A 5,713-nucleotide genomic window follows, 5' to 3' on the forward strand; every position below is an offset into this window, starting at 1 on the left:
GACGGGTTTAATAAAAGGGATGGGAACCATAGACAACATTTACGTACTGAACTACTTGGCTAACAGAAATTTAGGGAAAAAGAGCGGCAAACTAATCGAGTTATTCGTTGACTTTAAAGCAGCTTTTGATTCATTAAACAGAAAAGTGTTATGGCAGGCAATAAAAGAGAGGGGAATAGAAGGAAGGCTGGTGGAGAAGATTAAAGAAATTTTTACTGAATCCAGGATTAGGGTGAAGATAGGAAAGGAAAAAGAAGAGGTATTCTGGATAGAAAGAGGTCTAAGGCAAGGGTGCCTTTTGAGTCCGCTACTGTTCTATATGCTGTTGACAGATCTAGAGGAGAATTTAAATTAGAAAGGAGAAGGGGGGACGATATTGGGTAACAGCAAAATATACTCTCTAGCTTATGCGGGCGACGTAGTTTTGTTAGCAGATGACGAGAAGGGGATGAATCTAGTGATGAGAATTTTTGAAGATTATGTGGAAGCAAAGGATCTGACGGTGAACGTAGAGAAGACCAAGGTGATGATTTCAGAAAGAGAAACACCATAATAGATTACGTCTGGAAGATGAACGGACAAACAGTGGAAAGGGTAGAGGAATTCTGTTACTTAGGTTTAGTGTTCGAGGCAGGAGGGCGAACAAGCTGCAGTTGAGGAAAAGAATCGAATGTGCGAGTGAAGAAATGGACCAAGTATGGGGCATAGGAAAGAGAAAGTTCATGGTCGATTGGAGAATAAGGGTATGGTTGTTTGATGCGTTGGTTTGGGCAATATTGTGTTATGGAGTAGATATCTGGGGATAGAAGCAACATAGGAAAGTAGAGAGCATACATGAGCGCTTCCTGAGGTGGGTAATGGGGGTATGCTGGAGTTGCCCAGGATACATGTTAAGAGAAGAGTTAGAAAGGGAAAAAATGGTTGCTAGACAAATTAAGAGAGCCTGGAGGTTTGAATAGAAGATAAAAAGGGGAGAGGGAAGCGGAATAACTCAAGCAGGTTTGGGAGAAATTCTGAACAATGCGGCGAGAGGAAATTTGAGAAATTCAAAATGGGAGGAAGAAAGGAGAAAAATGAGAAGGGTTTGCAAGATACGAGAAGGGGTTATGAAGTGGCAGGATATAGAGTTAGAGCTATTACTTAAAATATTGGATGGATGAAGAGGATAATCTATGTAGAGTATGTGGATACGAATTGGAGTCATGGTCCCATGTTTTAGAGAGGTGCACAGGAGAAAAAGATGGACAGTGGAGTTTTGATGAGTATGTAAGGTGGATTTTGGATGATAATAGACAGGGAGTGATATAGATGAAGAAATTGAAAAAAGTAAGGGGAAACAAGGGAATCATCGATTTTAATTTTTTAAATATAAAAAAATGTAAAATTCTACAATTGAAGCAGATTTCGCTTTTAACATTAAATGTATGTTAAAGTAGTATCAATTTAATAATTATTTTTATTTAAAAGCGCTGATGCAATTTTAATTCCTTTAAATTTCAAGTAATCAATTTTTTATGTTTTTGATTTTTTCTCTTTTCGGAATTTTATTCTGAAATAATTTTATTTACAGATTCTCGATTTCAAAAAAGATCTTAACTTTTGCACACCTTACATTTATTTTTTGACCACTTATTATTATTATTATTTGTTTAATTATTTAGTATTATTAATGGTAAAAACATTTATTTGTGAACAATTATTGGTAATCACATAGTTCAAAGGTGCCGGGACTCTCTGGAATCCAGCTACTACGCAAGGTTCGGCCTACTATCGTAACCCACTTACCGAGCATGTTACTGTCACTTTAGCTCCCGGCGATTTCGGTGGCTGGGTTAAGCCGGCGGCAGTAGTTCTGGCCGAATTTTTACTGCCGCCTGCCAATCCGGCGAATACTACCTGAAACATTTTTTTTGTATCTTAGCGCTAAACCTATTTTTTTGCCTAAAGATTTTCTTTTCCTTCTCCTACTGTAAACTTTTAACTTAGCTGCCAATGTATTTAGGGGAAAATATTGTAACTCCTATAATATAATCAGAATTAAAACAACATGAAGCAAATATCGAAAAATAGGCTGTCAAATATTCATAACCAGTTACAACCTTACTACTATTAGGAAAGTAGAACTACTACTAATCTCCTGGAAGCTTGAAGTTCTTGATAGGACTATTGAACATCCATCTTTTGTACGAGAGAATAGATTAAAAACTGTTAAATATTCATAATTTAAAATTGTATACTTACAACGAATGTTTTTTTTGGGATCCCATCATGAACAATAACTAAATGGAATATATATATTTTTATTTTTAAAATGTTTGGTTAAAAATGTAGATCCTTTTTTGGAATATTACATTTTTGTTTGAAATTTATATTTTGTTGCTGAAAAGTCAACTGAAATCTTTTTTGGATGAAAACTGTTTTTTTTTTTAATTTAAAATTTCACATCCTTTATTAGAATGCTCATTTTACTTGGACAACTGTTTGGTTAAAAAGTTAACAATATTGTTAAAAAGTTGTGCTTTTTGGACAAAAAATCAACTGTTTAGTAGACAATGAAGTTATTGTTTACGATTGTTATTTTGGGGTTATAAAGCGAACTGGAGTCTTCTTTGGATAAAAATTTAACTATTTTTTTGAACTTTTTTTTTTAATTCGTCTGTTATAGAAGAAATTTCACTTTTCTTGCATAAAAATTCAATTCTTTAGTGGAAAATTCAACCTTTTTTTTAAATTTTGGCTTTTTGATTTTGAAATTCACCAGCTTTAGCAGAAATTACATTTTTCTTGGATAAAAATGCAACTATTTGGTAGAGAATTCAACGATTTTGTTAAAGACATACTTTTTGTTTAAATGAAGTTGTTTAAACAAATACAACTTTTTGTTAAAATTTAATATTTTGGTGTTGAAAAAAGAACTGCAATCTTATCTGGGTGAAAATTCACCATTTGAAAAAAAATATTTTCATTAAAAATTCAGCTATTTTAAAAAAAATTTTGTCTTTATTGGATGGAAATGTAAATTTTTCATTGACCATTCAACTGTTTCCTTAAAAAGACATACTTTTTAGTTGAAAATTCCACTGTTTTGTTAAAAATATAACTATTTGAAAGCAAATTTAATTTTGGTTTAAAATCCATATTTTCGTGTCGAAAAACGACTGAATCTTTTCTGTGTGAGAGTTCAATTAAAAAAAGTGTCGTTTTTTGTCAAAAATCCATTTATTGTAGTATAAATTTGATCTTTCTTTGATGAAATTAACAATGCAACTAGTTGACAGAGAATTCAACTATTTTGTTATATTTCATCATTTTTAGTTTAAAAAGTCGTCTTTTAGGATTGAAAATTCATTTTTTTTTAGAAATTTATTTTTGGTTAAAAATTAATTTTTTGATCTTGAAAAGTCAATTGGAATATTTTTTGAATAAAAATTCAACTATGTTTTTTAAATTAAAAAAAAATTCGCTTGGTTTAAGAGAAACTTAATCTTTTTGGATATCAATACAACTATTTAGTAGAGAATTCAACAGTTTAAAAAAAATCCTTTTTTTGTTTTGTTTAAAATTCGTCTTTTTTTTATTAAAAATTCCGTTTATTCGTGGTAAAATATTTCTTATTTAAAAATTTATATTTTGATCGTGATGTTATGGTGAAAATCGCTTAACTGTATTGTTAAAAAGGAGTGATATCTCTTCTCGAGATATCACTCTAATTTATTCAGATGCTTACAACGTAGAGTCAAGATGAGAACTGCTGAAGGCTCTTGAGTGCCTCCTATTTATACACAGGGGATGACACAATCTTATAACTATGTTACAGCCCCATTTTGACATTGGTTTTGGTCTGTCAAAAACTTTAAAATTTCAAAGATCTTGATGTGATTGTTCTTGGTACAGAAATATTAGTATTAACCGTTGGAACTGCCTCTTGTCGGTGTACAGTGTCAGCTTTGTTTCCAAAACTACAATTTTTATAGCAGTTTCCTACCAGACGTTTTACAATGTCGATTATGGCGTTGAATAATCAATATTGTAACCATTCTAAAGCATTTTCCTTCCAAGCTGGAATTCGATGGTGATTTGAAATTGTTTCTAAAATATTCTCCGCGCTTTCCAAACTAAGGTGTATATTTTGTAAGGCATTTGAATCAACAATGTTTGGTAGTAAAATCATTTTATTTTTTATCAAAGTTATGTCAGGGATTTCTGAGTCATATGTTAAATTTAGTTTTACCGTTCGTGTAACATTCAAGTTGTTGCTTCTAATATTTAATGATATTCTTGGTGACATAATTTTGCAATTTTCCCTGGCGGATCGAGGGAACCGAATGTAGCCTCTACTATGTACCCGTAAAGATCTCATTGGGTCCCCATTCGGTTCCTTTTTTAAAAACTCAAAAAACAGCAAGGACAACTTTAAACTGTTGAAATTCGGATTCTACGTTAAATTTTCTATTAGAAACTCACGCAGTAATCGCAGTACTTTTTTGCAGCGTTAAAAATTTTTAAAAAATGTCAATAACTTCATCTGAAGGTGATTTCAAGCACATCCATAATAGCTCAAGTAGTATGTTGCACGCGAAGTATAAAAATAAATTTCTCTCTCACTTGTATCACAGTGTTGTTGTCTGAGGTCTCCACTGCGTGGCGCTAGCAAATTTTAACGTAGAATCCGAATTTTAACAATTTAAAAGTTGATTTTGCTTTTTTTTTTGAGTTTTTTTTAAAAAGGAACCGAATGGGGGCCCAATGGGGTCTTTACGGGAACTTTGTAGAGGATCCATTCGTTTCCTTCGATTTGCTTCGTTTGAGTGAATATGGCTATATATCCATTTGAAATTGATATATAAGTTTCGGGTTGCAGTAGAAACGTTCCAAGTTTACATATAGTTTTAGATTTATTGTTAAGGAGACTAGTATCGCAGGTGTCTTGTTTGTAGGTTGGGAAGTCGGGCTGCTGCCTTTTACATATTTTAATTCCTTCTACTGATTTGCATTCATTTAAACTTTCCTTGTTAATTGGTACATAGATATATCTTCCAGTGAGAAAGTATTCATGATCTGACGTAATATTCATAAAAGTTCCATCCTTATGTTTGTTGGGGAGAGGTATTATTCTTTTAATGGTTAAGATTTCATTTTTTGATATTGGTAATTTTATAATGTATATTAGAGAATCTTTTTTTGTTAATTTATTAATATCGGCTAAGACGACTATTTTTTATAGTTAACTTCTTGCCCTTTAAAATGATGTCTCGTTTTATATCGGCTTTCAAATTCCTGATTGGTTGCTTTTATTATAGTATGTGTAACTATTGTTGATTCAATTATCCCGTGCTTTCCGATATTAATTGCGTTTGAGGAAATTGATAAATCTTCACTCATTTCAGAATTAGAAATGTCAAAATTGTTATTTTATCCTGTAGCATGAGTTGTTTACGGTTTTCGTTTGATTCATTTGTCCATCGTTTTATTAGTCGATTTTCTACTATGAGTCTGTCCTTAAAACCATGCATGTCTTGTGATGAACCATCTAGAATTAATTTGATGATTTTTGTATTGTTCTTTACAATTTCAGGTATTTCTTGGTTATTAGAATTGTGGCAGCTGAGTTACATTCACCCTGCCATAAAAGTGCACGTGTTTAGTGTAAAGATGAAATTCGAAAGTTTCTAAGTGCAGTGATAAAATACGAGTGACTCATTTAAGAAAATCT

Source organism: Belonocnema kinseyi, chromosome 10, assembly GCF_010883055.1.
Source record: "Belonocnema kinseyi isolate 2016_QV_RU_SX_M_011 chromosome 10, B_treatae_v1, whole genome shotgun sequence".
NCBI lineage: Eukaryota > Metazoa > Arthropoda > Insecta > Hymenoptera > Cynipidae > Belonocnema > Belonocnema kinseyi.